At 39.3% G+C, this 14,867-nt stretch overlaps 1 pseudogene; it reads left to right on the top strand.

The window, feature by feature from the left end:
* Positions 1-8,667: 8,667 nt before the first annotated feature.
* Positions 8,668-10,344, top strand: LOC150082230 (general transcription factor II-I repeat domain-containing protein 2-like; annotated as a pseudogene).
* The last annotated feature ends 4,523 nt before the right edge of the window (positions 10,345-14,867 follow it).

Genomic DNA, 14,867 nt, shown 5'->3' with positions numbered 1-14,867 from the left:
TTTGTGTGAGTGGGACAATCCGGCAAGGAGTAAGCACTGGAATGTCGAGGTCTGGCTAAAGAGGGGCAGTTTGTTGCCTCGATCAAAGAACAGAATTCATAAACCACTGGTATACCCCAAAACTGTCCTCCTTCCACCCTTGCACATGAAACTGTGTTTTATGAAACAGTTCGTGAAAGCTTTAGCTCAGGAAGGTCCCTGCTTTAACAACCTTTGTACTAAATTCCAATCGATCACCGAAGAGAAGCTAAAACAAGGTATTTTTGTTGAACCTCAAATTCAAACTGATGAGGGACCGAGAAAAACAGGCATGGTTTAGGCTCATTTCTGTTGTTTGTTGAGAACTTCTTAAAGAACAACAAGGGTCCAGACAAAGGCTTACAATACTGAGGCCCCGGGACCCAGTATTCGGGATCCTGGTAATATTTTTCCGATATTTATACAAAAATACCAGTTTTTCGGTACTAATTTAAAAAATAATTGTTTATGATTTATTAACATAAAGATTATAAAATCACCTTAATGTGATTTTATAACCACCAACCAAAAATAATAAATATTTACAAAAGTATATTGCAGTAGAATTTGGCGAAGAAATTGTCACGCAATTAGATTCCACGATTCGTTGGAACAGTTTACTGTCCATGCTTGAAAGCTTTTTGGAGTCGAGATATTTTGTGCAGAAAGCTTTAATTGGTTTATATTCAAGCATTCATTTCTGTTAGGATGAATTTAATTTATTATCTGCGGCTAGATCTACACTAATGCCTATAAAGTTAGGGGTAGATGAGCTATGTCGCAAAGAAGTAAATCTTTTAACTGCAGATGCCGCAATAAAATTTATGATGAAAACTTTTGGCAATCAAAATTCTGAAATAGTTCAGAGAATTTCATACGGCATTGAAACTCCGTATACAAATTTACCACGGGTTCTTCAGTATTTGCAAAGCTGGACACAGTATGATAACGAATTATTTTGAGACAACTTTAATTTAACTTTATTCAAATGCAGAGTAGCGTAATAATTATAAGACAATAAATATCTGGATATTTCTTTTTAGATGACATTTTTAAACCTTACGTAACTTGTGTTGAACGGCCTCCGTAGCCGAGTGGTCAAGTACAGAATGCAATAGCACATGTTCTTTGAGTAGAGTGGGGTTCCAGCCCCTCACTGCTAAAAGCGGTCGATCTGTCAACCCACGCTGGATCAGCGTGGCAGATTATGGTCCATTTCCCTCAACATGAATCGTTGAGGAGGCTTCCATCCTGCAGCGGATTGATAATGGTTGCAGTTTATCTTTTAACTTGTTGAAATGAAAATGTTTAAAATGTCTTCATAAAAGATAGTATAAAGGGGTCAGAGGAATGAGTTGATTACTGTTACAGTTTATTCCAGGCAGGATTTTATTTATTTATTATTATTATTTTTTTTTACAGTAAGAAAATCGACAGGCCAAAAAGCAAGAAAATTTGAAAGTTGGTCAATATCATGTTCACCTTCACTTGAAACAAGAGCAGTAGATGGCGCTGCATGCCTGACAATATGGCAATATTCTGCAATACTCTTGAAATCGCAATGTACACACACAAATTGAAAAGATATTAATGGTAAGAATCAAAAAGTAACAGCAGAAAAATTAGCAGCAAAAGCTGCACAACTTGGAGAAAACTGTAGCACCATTTCTTGTGAGAATGTAACCGTAGTAAAACATCACATGCACATACCGGAATACAAATTCTTATAATTCAATATCAATCCAATTGTATCTTTAGCCATTAAATCCCCTTTATGCAGTTATGCATTCAGCATTGCATTCCAGGCCTGGTGGCACAGTTGGTGGAATCGCTATCCTCCCCACACCGGGTGGAAAAGACCCGAGTGCTGTCGATGACGAGAAGAATTTTTGCGGGTATTTTTCACAACATGGCTGAGTTAGTCGATCTCAGGCGAGTGTAGCATGTTTTTTTCTCTGGGAAACTCTGGTATTTCATCCAGCAAACAGAAAATCGAGCGTAGAACACACGCAATTTACAGACAATATACATGGAGCAATATGGCAGTTGTTGTAGGGTTTTACTCGCTGATGCTCCTAAAACCCTACAACTTGAGTCCGATTCAGGAGCGCCAGTAGGATTCCGGAGACAAAATGGCCTCAACTTAAAGAATTGGAAAATAAACATATACGTACCATTGTTTATTTCCGGGGACCAGAATTAAATAATAATTAAATTATTATTAAATAAATGAAATATGAATGTATTTAATTAATAATTAAGCAAATGAAATTACAGTAACATTATAAATTTAATTAATAATTTTCATATTAATTAGATTATGAAAACAGGAGCTTAACAATAGCAAAAGAACCCTCCGATGTAAATCAGAATTAGAAGGTAAAATGATAGAACAAATAATTCTAATTTAACTACCTAGGAATAGAGATAAATAGTTCAGAAATAACTCACGAAGAAGTAGAACAAGCGATGCTAAAGTTAAAATATAAAAAACAATAATAAGACTTATAATGACATACGCAGTGAGAGAGGTACAACAGCAAAAATAAATCAAATAAATAAAACCACAGAAATAAAAACACTAAAGGAAATAACCAGTAGATTTAAGAGATAAAGTTAAAAGAAAAAAGAATGGAAATAATGTATTCCCGGATAGCTGCTGTTGCGATCAAACCTCTTCCAACAGATGGTGCTACAGAGATTGTCCGGTAGGCTGACAGGTTGCAAGTAACAACCAGTTTCGTTAGTAGCGTTAAGGTTCCATGTCACGATTTTGCAATGGAGCAACGAGCGAATATCAAATTTTGCCTTAAACTGGGAAAATCTGCAACAGAAACGTATGAAATGTTAAACACGTTTATGGTGATGAAATGTTAAGTTTCATCAGGGTGCTTGAATGGTAAAAGTGGTTCAAAGACGGTCATGAGGATGTTCGTGATGACCCAAGAAATGGGCGTCCGTCAACTTCTCGAAATGATGACAGAGTTGCAAAAGTTCGGGAAATTGTGTCAACAAATCGTCTCAGAATGATGGCTGGTAAGTTGGACAGGAATAAGGACAAGATTCGCCAAATTCTGCATGAAGATTTAGGGAAAAAGGTCTGTGCAAACTTTGTGAAGTTGGGTGCTTCAGTAAGTAAGTTGGACAGGAATAAGGACAAGATTTGCCAAATTCTGCATGAAGATTTAGGGAAAAAGGTCTGTGCAAACTTTGTGAAGTTGGGTGCTTCAGTAAGACCCAGAGACAAAGTGTTTGGGTTGTTGAATGTTTCAGTTTCACCCAAATACGAAGTGCCAGAACATGCAGTGAACATCAAAATCATCACCAGTGTCGAAAAAGTTTCGTTTACCGAAATCCAGGATGAAGACGATGCTAATCATATTTTTAAACAAACAGGATGTGCTTTACAAGGAATTTGTACCTGAAGGTGGGGGGGGGTTGGAGAGTCAATGCTGTGTTCTATGTACAGGTGCTTCAAAGACTATTGAAACGCATTTCACTGGTGATGCCGCAATTTCGAGAGTAAAACAGCTGGTTCTTGTTGCACGACAATTCCCCCACCCAGTCTGCACTTGTTATGAAGATATTTCTGACGAAACATGGTACTGTACAGATCAGCCATCCACCCTGCTCTCCCGATCTAGCACTGGTGGCTTCTTCCTCTTTCCCAAGGTGAAAACTGCTTTCAAAGGAAACAGATTTCAGGATGTTGAAGACATAAAGGAAAACGTAACCGCCGAACCGAACTTCATCTCTTTGGACGCCTTCGCTGACTTTTTTCAGAAACTTTTAGAACGGTGTAATAAGTGCATTCAATCAGGGAGTGAGTACCTTGAATAAAAATAAAACCATTTTGATCTCCTTCACTTTGTGTTTATTGCGCCAGTCTGGGAACTTTATTGCCACACCACCTAAATAGGATGGATAATGACAGGCGGGAAAAATAGTAAAGAACTTGAGACCTATCAGCAAACGAAGTATAGAAAAGCCAAGAAGAATATGGAAGGATGATCTATCCTAACTCAACAAGCAACCTGCTTAATGGGAATATAAGAAGAAGATTTTTAAAAAATAAAATAAAGATATTATAAAAATAAAATAATTATTAAATTGTATGAAGTTATGAGAACTGACCTATCCTCTTTTAGGTATTTTGCAGCTGGCAGTGGTCTTTGTGCTGACAGCAGAACAAATTTTGTCTTCACAATGAGTTGCACTAGTATTGCACCCCTTTCTAACAAATGATATCGCAAAGAGATTAATCTGTCATTTATTTAAAAGATGAGACAATAGCCAATTTGGCTACTGGAAAAAAAAATGTGTTTAAAGTGGTGCCATACCAGAGAGCAGCTCGTGAAGGGAAAGTTTGTTCTGTGGTTCGAGGTCAAATTTGAGGCACCCATTTACGTTACTCACGTTCACACTAATGCAACTATACTAGTCTTAACGAACTTGCCTAACCTGAAAACCACTATCGTGTTCGGTGAGCTACAATACCGGCAACGCGGCAGGGCGCATATATTCTGCTGGAACACACCTGTGCCATCCAGGAAGACGGTCACCATGAAGGAGTGTACCTGATCAACCACAATGGATAGGTAGCGTTTAGCATTCCAAGTGAGGTCTAGCGGTATGAGGACTCCAAATGATTCCGGGAAAAATATCACTCATACCAATACATTGTCACGCACCTGTCTGTTTCTATTGGACCAAGACATCAGAGTTTTTCGCCGTACCCTATATACCCTCCATCTACCGTCCGCGCGGCATAACAAGAAACGTGATTCATCAAAAACGTAACTGTCTTTCCTAGTCCACAGCGGTCCAATGACGCTGTTCAGATGCGAAATTTTTTGGGTCGTTGGCAACGGGAGGCCGTAAGCATAGACACCTTGCCTGGGCGCCTACTCCGGTGGTTCATACGCAGGTGGGTTCGTTAAATAGTGACCTTGGAAACACCGATGGTCGTCCTCTGGTGAAAGTCCATGGTCAGCCGTTTTCCATCTATCGACTCGCACAAGGCGGGGAAATCTATGTTCGCTACGATCATCTATAAGGCGTGGGCGCTCGCTTTTGGCCTGGCCACTATTGATCTGCCCACTATCCGTTCTTTCTTGGAACACTTTTAACAACAGCACTCAAGAAAAGCAGCGAACAGTCCATAACATTCGCAGTTTTCGTAATGCTGCCACCTTTCAACCGGATCCGACAATGATCTCTTTTTCGAAATCTGTCAGATCACGTCCCTTGCCTGTGTCGATCAACGGACCGCATGCCACTAACCTGTTTCCCCCGTGTGTAGCACAGTTGGGAGGATCGCCGTCCTCCCCACCCCGGGTGGAAAAGATCTCAGTTCGAGTTCTGTCGATGACGGGAGGAATTTTTACGGGCCTTTTTCGCAAAGTGGCTGAGTTAGTCGACCTCAGTCGAGCGTAGCATGGTTTTTTCCTCCAGAAACTCGGGTTTTTTGTCCAGCAAACAGAAAATCGACCTCAGAACACACACACAATTTACAAACAATATACACGGAGCAATATGGCCTTAATGCTCCGTGTATATTGTTTATTAAATTAAAGTTGTTAATGCTCCTAAAACCCTATTACAACAAAAACTAACCTGTAGCATCACATTTACCGGTTCTCACTGACATGTGCGCCACGAGGTGGGGAGGAACGGCCGATTGCTAAAACACAGGGATGGTCATAACGTTTTACTGGACAGTGTAGTTTTAGCGACCGAATTTCTTGCAGCCAAGTTTGTTGTGCATCGAATCAAAGCAACTTCTTGTTGGCCTGAGTCCTTTGAGTTCATGATGAGTTATGTTATTATATATTGTCGCTGTATATAGTGTGTATTCTGGGGTAAAAAAAGTTCTTTCCATATCGAAATGGAATGAAACCCACATTTTTTCACTTTGTGGAAGCAGAGGTGGTAGCCACTGTCACACCATTATTTTCAGTCTATTGGAACTTTTGAAGTGACTCATACTGGCATATTGCGTAATCCAGCACTGCTTTGTCAGCACATCCTGAAGTGTATTACACCATACCGCTCTACGCTTCTAAAATTTGGTCCTCTGCTCCTGCCTCCAACCTAAACAAGTTTGAAATATTGGTTGCTGAGATGGATGAACAGGGTGGTGGGCATCTCTCTTATTATTTCCAGATCCATCCTCCAAGCAAATCTGGACACCACACCTTGACGACAACTGATGGCTGCAAGAAATGCTCTCATGTTAGCACGGCTTATAACGGGACGAATAAATGCCCCAACTGTATCATCAGTAATCTGCGGTCCCGAGCAGAGTTCACCTTGACTCTTGCCACCCTCTGCGGCTAACTCTGACAAATCTTAATTCTCTGAGAGACATGTTTCTTGCCAACAGCCTTGAGATCTTCAACAAATTAGGCATCCATCCAGATAGGTTTTGCGAACATAAGCTCTACAGAAAGAACGCCCTATAACTGTTATCAGCTGATGAATCTGTGATGGACACGTGCACCTTACCAATAATGCTTTATTGCAAATAATTTAATAATTTTGTTTAACTTCAGAATACATGTATAATTTTTTAATTAAAATTTTGTATATTATTTCAACCTTTTATTTATAAGTAAACATCCCTAAATATCCTGAGTCGAGCCCGCATGTACTATACTTGTAATCCATTGTACATGTGGTACCTCGTACTTCATTCATTAAAGAGCACACACTCACCTCGCACATAGCCGCCCCGGGATGGTCCGCGTTTTAGTGGACAAATAAACTAATAATAATAATATAATGCTCTTATTACTATATTATGACTACAATGATCTCCATCAAAGTCACATAGATAAAATTGCTTCCAATGCATGCCTCACGAGAGGGACGCTCTTCCCTGAGACTGAAGGATTCATGCTCGCCATCCAACACCAGGAACTATAGAAAATACATCGCCAAGGAGCCCGGAGTGTCCTTTGACACATGTCGACGATGTCACCTGGCCTCAGAAACGATCCAACACATCACTGCGGGATGCAAGGTGATCACCCAGACTGAGTACACTCATAGACACGACCAGGATAATACATCAGAAGCTAGGTAGCCAGGATAATACATCAGAAGCTAGCGGGGAAATACCAGTTGATCGAAGAAAGTGTGCCGTACTACAAGTACGAACCCCAGGCAGTACTAGAGACCCCAATTCACAAGCTGTACTGGGACCGCGCTATAATAACGGATAGGACAATCCCACACAACAGACCGGACATAACCCTTGTGGACAAGAAGGAAAAGGCTGCGTATTCGATTGACATAGTGGTACCCAACCTGGCAACCTGCAGAAAACTCATGGGGAAAAAATCAGGAAGTACATGAACCTAAGACAGGAGATCAAAGAGATGTGGCATATGCAACAAGACCATCCCGATCATCGTGTCAACCACCGGTATGGTGCCAAAGACCCTACATAACAGCCTAGCAGCAATAAGTCTCCCAGAGGACACCTACAAGGAACTCCAGAAAGTCGCAATCCTGAACACCTGTAGGACAGTCAGAGAGTTCCTCGACCAACACTAACACCAACCACCCTGTGTACTTGGTAGCAATACCCGTCACGAGGTGGAATCCCCAGTTAGGGAGAAATAATATAAGAGCAATAATAATAATAATATAAAGAAGAGATGTGCACCATGCAACTTACTTTGGCCTCGTCGTGGGACACACAGTCGAGCTGAATGATTTCGAGAAGGTTGTTTTTGATGGATGTCACATTGCTGGCTTATTGATTTGGCCAATTTCTGACAGCCCCCACAATACAGAGACGACCGTCGGTAGCTACGAAAGACTACCGAAACTTACTTCAATAAATGCCCCAAACGTATCAACTGTCTAGAGCAGGGACGCCCCCCAAAGTGGTCAGTATCGATCCCCATGGGTCGATAATAGAATCTAGGGGTTCGATAAACTGGAGTCGATTAAACGTTTTTACTCGTATTCATAAATTGAAGGCTAAATCCAGAAATAAAAGAAATAGTCAAGACTTTAATACTAAAATACAAAAATAGAAAATATCTACAGCTTATGTTGAGAAAATTTAGTCGTTTTTAAACGACCGAAATTATTTTTTTTAATATTTAAATTAATTTTTTAATTTATTTACTGATCTAATATAAGTTCCCCAGAACTTTACCATTAGCTTGTTTCGATATTGTTATGCTATGAATATTAAATTGAGAGATAATCTAAATCGAACCAAATTACTTTCTTTCAGGATGTTTCACATCTGCACTTACTCTAAAATATAAAATACCCACTGATGAGGAGCCAATAAGCTCCAAAACGGTGCCGTATGGGTGATGGTATCCGCTGAGAATGAGTTACAATAGTCTTCTCATATGGTGAAGCGTTACTTATTCGAGGTAGTTCAATATCATGGCAACTCGTTGTGAAGGTATTCACAATATGAGATATACTTAATGATGCCAATTTATAACTATATTTTTTGTAGTTAGCTATGAACAGAAATGATTGAAATGCACTAAGTTGTACATTGGCTAAAATATAAAGTGAGCCACAACCCCAATAAGTACAACGGCTGCTACTGTATCTAAGAAAAAATGTCGACAATATTCACAACAGTATTTGAATTTATGCCCTCAATGAACAATGCCTATGTGCCTCTTATGTAAAAAGACTTTTAGTAATGATGCCATGAACCATCAAAGATGAAAGAACACATTGAACGGATGGATTCATCCTGATAAGAAAAACGAAGAACTTAAAATTTTTAAGGCACTGAAGAAAAAATTCAGAAATCGGCCAAATTTAAATACATTTTTAAAAGCATTTGCTCATGCTAATAATGGACGAGGACTGAAGCCATCATTCAATATCTCTTATTATTGCAAAGAAAGGAAAAGCGATACCATTGATGAGAAGATTATAATACCAGCAATTAAAGAGGTGATTGCAATGACTATGAAGAAGGATTCCTATCCTGTTTTAAAATGCCTGCCATTAAGTGCGAATACAGTGCAACGACGCATTGATGAGATGGCCGATGATCTGAAGAAAACCTTGGTGTCTGAGCTTCAAAATTGCAAATTCTCCATCCAACTTGATGAGTCAACTTTCGGCAGTTCAAATATTCTAATAGCCTCTTTGAGGTATACAGCCAAAGCCAGATGTATTGTTGACGAGTTTTTATTTGCCAGGTATATGAAAGTAAATGGAAAAGGTGAGACAATTTTACAATGTTTGGAAGAGTACTTTAAGAAAAAGAAAGTTTCGCTCAGCAATATAACCTTAGTGGCTACCGATGGTACACCAGCAATGGTTGGCCGTTACAGAGGATTTGTCCCCCTTCTCAAAGGAAAAGTTCCAGAAGTACGCACTGTTCATTGTGCTTTACACAGACACCATCTTGTAGCAAAGAAACTCAGTGGTAAGCTGCATGATGCTCTAAAAGTGTACATCTGTTTGCCATGTTGTGTGAAAAAATAATGAAACGTTCAACCAATTGCTTTTGCATACCGAAGTAAGGTGGCTGTCAGGAGGTGATAAGTTTGCAAAGACTTGTCGATTTGTATGACTCAACTGTGGAGCTTCTTACGAACATAGATCCATCACTATTGACGAGTTGAAAAAAGTGTAAGAACCATCTGTTCCATTTGGCTTCATTAAATTTTGTATTCGAATTTTAATGAAGTACAGAACCGACTCCAAGGTAAAAATCTTACCATCTTTCAAGCCCGCACAATTCTATTAGGGTTCCAAGTAAGGATAGGCCTGTATAGATCTTCATTGGCACGCAGAGATTTTCAGCATTTCAAAAGTAAAACAATTGGAAGGAGGAGGTAAAAAAACTTTCAGATGATCATTTGGAGATATACATAGATTATCTTGAAATATTAAGGGAAGATTTTAAAATACGTTTCAAGGACCTGGAGGAAATGAATGTATCTGATTGGATCAATTACGCTATTTGATATAAATATCAAAAATGGAGTTGAACCAGGTTACTTAAACAATGAATTCATTGATATGTATGTTGACACAGAAGCTAAATCTTTATTTAATAATAAAAGTATCAGCGATTATTGGAAGAATATAAACATTACAAGAAAATATCCCAAACTTTCTGTAGCCATTGAACCATTTTTACTTGCGTTTCCGAGCACTTTTATGGTCGAAGACGGTTTTAGTCAAAAAAATGGTATTTCAACAAAAGAGAGGAACCGACTAAACTTGGAAGAGCGAGGTGAGCTAAGATTAAAACTCACAAATCTCAAATCCAATATTAAAGAGCTTATTAAAAATCACCAACCACATCCTTTGCATTAATGATGTTCAATAAATATATGATATATAAAATTCAATAAAGAATATGTTAATTTATTTTTACAGAGGAATTGAGAAAAAAACGCAATAAATTTCACAAAAACGAAAAGAGTTTAAAAAACGAAGACTTCAAAAGTAAATTTTTTAAGTAAAATAAGTAAAAAATATTTTAAATATTTTAATTTTAAATGATATATCAGACCCCATTTAGAGCTTCATTAAATGTTTCCCATATTTTTTTTAATATAAATTAAGAAACACATCCTCTACACATCCAGAAACGGTCCTCAAAATATTGTTGCTATTTTTATTATTTTTTTATTAAATGGTTGCGGGTCGATGAAATGTAAAGGATTTCATTAAGAGGACTCCAAAAAGTTTGGGGACTGGTCTAGAGGATACTCTGAAAGGCAGTACAACAATCTCGTCAGATTGTTGTACTGCCTTTGCGAACATCCACTAAAAGTTTAAAGGGTCAACAGGACCTGAGATCAGTACGAGCACACTCAGCAACGGAGCTCCACAGACTTAGTTTTCATGGGAGTGCGGCAGCGCATAAGCCAAACATCGCCGAACACAATCAGCATCTTTGACTTAAGAAGTGGAATGAACGCCGTAATTGGCCCATAGAGCAGTTGAAATTGGCTCTTTGCGTTAAAGAATCCCGCTACAACCTATTCCAATTATGTGAGTGGGTGCGGGGTAGGAAACTACTAAAAAAAAATGCTAAAGGAGTGCATTGTGCCATCAACGAAATTCGGAGAAGGAGTGGGTTATGGGGTATGGTTGTTTCTGATGGTATGAGCTAGGGGCTTTGGTGGTTGTGCGGAAACCGTGAACGCCATTTCACGATAACGTCCCCCGGCGACGTTATCATGAAATGGAAGCGTGACGGTACAACTACCCCCAGCAACGCACAGAAAGGCGAAAGGAAGAATGGAATCCATTCCTCTCACAGCAGTCTATCATACCTTGCCCTCGTGGATAGCACAGTTGGTAGAATCACCGTCCTCTCAATCCTGGATGGAAAAGACCCGAGTTCGAGTCCCATCGATGAAATGACGAACTTTTATGGGCCTTTTTCACAAGGTGGCTGAGATAGTCGGTCTGGGATGAGGATTTTTTCTCCAGGAAACTTGGATTTTTCGTTCAGCAAACAGAACATTGAACACAAAACACACGCAATTTACAAAAAAAAAAAAAAAAAAAAAAAATATATTAGTCGCCCGTAATTGATTACATCTACCCATATGTATTTTGTCTGTAAATTGCGTGTGTTCTCTGGTCGATTTGTCTGTTTGCTGGACGAAAAAACCTCCAGTTTCTGGTGGTTTTTTTGCTATCTACGCCTGAGACCGACTAACTCAGCCACGGAGTGAAAAAAGCCAATTAAAGTTCCTCGCGTCATCGACGGGATTCGAAGCCGGGCCCTTTCCACCCGGTGTGGAGAGGACGGTGACGATACCAGTGTGCTACCGCGCAGACACACGCAATTTACAGACAGCACACAAGCAGTAATATGGCCTTAGTTGCTGATGCTCCTAAAACTCTGCAACAACACAACAACAAGAACAACCATGCATAATACCACTGTTGTTCCCGAATGGTTCAGGAACGTGAACGCACAAAAGTTGGAATGGCCGGTGTAGAATTCTGATTTGAACCCTATGGAACGCCACTGGGAGAACTGGAATGTCACATGAGGGTTAGACTAGCACATCCCAGATCGATAGCTCAATTGGTCACTGTTATGCAGGAGGAATGGAATCCATTTCTCTCTCACCGCAATCTATCGTTCTTTGGTTGAAAGTCTACCCAGGTGGGTCGATTCAGAGCAGCCAGAGAGGGGATCGATACATTATTGAAGTGAGTGACACTGATGTCAATGTAAAGAATGTGTTCGGATACTTTTTGGGTGGTGTAGAAATACACACCATAGTGGATGAAATTTGTTCTCATTTGCTTGTCCTAGGAGACAATGTCTCCTATTGTATTTTCTAAATGGAAAAGTAGACAAATATCAATTGTTGATAAAACATTACAATTATACGAGTACATTAAGTAAGAGAACAGTATTTTCAACAACTGATTATCACTCCATATTCGAGAAACTCCATCAAGAGAGATATGTAACTATTGAAAATGATCAATATCACTTTGCCTGCACTTGGAACATAATAGGGCTTTCAGATAACTATACGCTACTAGATTACAGTCTCTGACACTACTTTGGTCTCATGAAAGACTCCTTAGGACCACTGAGTCTACTAAACCTCCATAAACTTGATTAAAACCGTTTTTGGCCGCTAATATATGTAATTTTAAGTTCACTTACGTCTCCAAGAGTGTAGGTAACAAATACAATAAAAAATTTGACATTTGGGGTCACAAAAATAGCGGAAAATTATGAATATCAAAGACAACCAACCTTCGATAGGACCAAAGGTCAACTGCGAAAGTATCAAGTTCCCAAGAAGTCAAACGACATCTGTTTGACTTCCTCTAATACTTATTAAAATAAAGTGTCTATTTCCGATTACATCATCAGAGTCTGCGAATCCTACTGGTTGGTGCATCATCGAATCTGAGGACAGAAAGAGAAAATCACGCAAGTTAATGTGACATGCGAGAATACCGGCACAGAACACGATTTATAACGGTCGTTCGACCTACTAATAAAACAGTCTAATTACGTCAATGTCGACTCGTATTGCGTCAGTTGACTCTCTCTTTCTCTCTCTGTATATGTATGAGGGCGCGCTCCATGACTTTCGCCATATATCTTGGCAGAATGTCACACGAGGTTTAGAGGTCACGCAAGTCGGAAGTCCTACCCCAGCGACACACACACCACGTACACAAAAGGTGTAGTGTTAATCAGTGGCAGTTCTTTAAACCCTTTCTTTGTAGATAAATCGCGTCTGTGACCCTTTGAACGCTTTAATGCAATTTAGTGAAAGTAGGGACGCTATCGGCATCATCCATCTACCTCAAGAGAGGGTGTTTTTAAGAGGGGCGGAGACAGTAGATAAATGAGTAAGCAGGCTTCCAGCATGTACGTTTTTAATAGCTCACTGCAGCGCTGTCAAGGAAAGGGAAGGGGAATTCTTGCCATTTTAAACCTAACCGCCTCCCCCCCACTACAGTTAACTAATGTATGCCCGAGACATATACGGAGGTCAATAACTCTAGCGACAAAATGCTGCCATCGCATGATTATTTCCAACTTTATGGTGTAACGGCCTTCTTCTGTTTCACAAAACTTTGGAGAAGTCTATTCTGGAAATGGGTGGGAATGCGTTGGACGAGGGGTAAAAACGAAAATATCTCTGCAGAAAACGCAACTGACAAGCGTGTACAGGATAGTATATGACCAATAAGAAAGCTCAGACAAACGAATTCCTCTTTGAGTTGGTGGACTGTTGTGTATGCTGACATTGAATATTAAATCCTCGCTAGGAATGATTACAGTTCGATAGTTAGCAATTCGGGAGCAACAAGAAGAATAAGTTAAGTCGTAGTTTACCTGTGACGCGAACCACAGTAGAAACCTTGAAATTAAGTGTTCACATAGTTGTCACCATGCCAACATTCCACCCTGTGACTCAGCACATGCTGGTATTCAAAAAGGCAAGTAACAAGATCTTTATTGGTATTTGGAGGTGTTAACGTCAATATATGCTCTAATAGAGACACGCGCAGTACTTGTGGGAATAGACTTGGCGTCCAGGGCAGAGACATTTCCAATAGCTGTATTGATTTACGTATAAATAGACAGTTCACGGGTGAAAGTCCTCTCTAACGCACACGCGAATAATGAGATTTGTTCTGTATTGGTTACGTGCAATGACTTACAGCTGAAGACCAGCTCTAATTGCGCGGATTTACAGTTTGGATTCATATTCTTAGATAGTGGCTTATTCGGGAAGGCCACATATGGTTAGAGGAGTTTGCAAGATACAGAATACAAGAACAATCAGGGCCGGATTAAGGCCCTTGCAGACCTACGTACTTCTGTTTTATTTTATTTATTTTAAGGTAGAAAATCAACATATAACAGGCCTTAAGATCACGATTTTATCACTATACGGACAAAACGTACTACTGAACCCGTGCTTGAACCACTCGGCTATATAAGCTATAACAAAAAAATAAATAAATAAAAATAAATAAATAAAATAAAATAAAAATAAAATATATATATATATATATATATATATATATACGAGGTGGAAAATATAAAGGGAGATAGATAGTGTTAAAATGCTAACATAACTGAAATTGTAATTGCGAAGAACAAAGAAGAGAAGATAAAGATGATAATAATAAGTACTGTAATTAGAAATACTTCGTCTGGGGTCAGCCGCCAAAATCAAAGGAAAAAACGGCCTCCGTTTCTGACATGAAATGTATGCAGCATTGGTACACGTGGGAGTTCAGTATTGAAGATAGGGTTAAAATATTTTAAATTAAGTGGTATGGCATACGTATATTCCATGGCTGATCCGACGGAGGCAGAATGCAAA

This window comes from Mastigoproctus giganteus, chromosome 8, assembly GCF_048544385.1.
Source record: "Mastigoproctus giganteus isolate SK-2022 chromosome 8, ASM4854438v1, whole genome shotgun sequence".
In the NCBI taxonomy this organism is placed as follows: domain Eukaryota; kingdom Metazoa; phylum Arthropoda; class Arachnida; order Uropygi; family Thelyphonidae; genus Mastigoproctus; species Mastigoproctus giganteus.
Note: the sequence above shows the minus strand (reverse complement) of the source record. Positions and strands in the feature narration are given on the sequence as shown.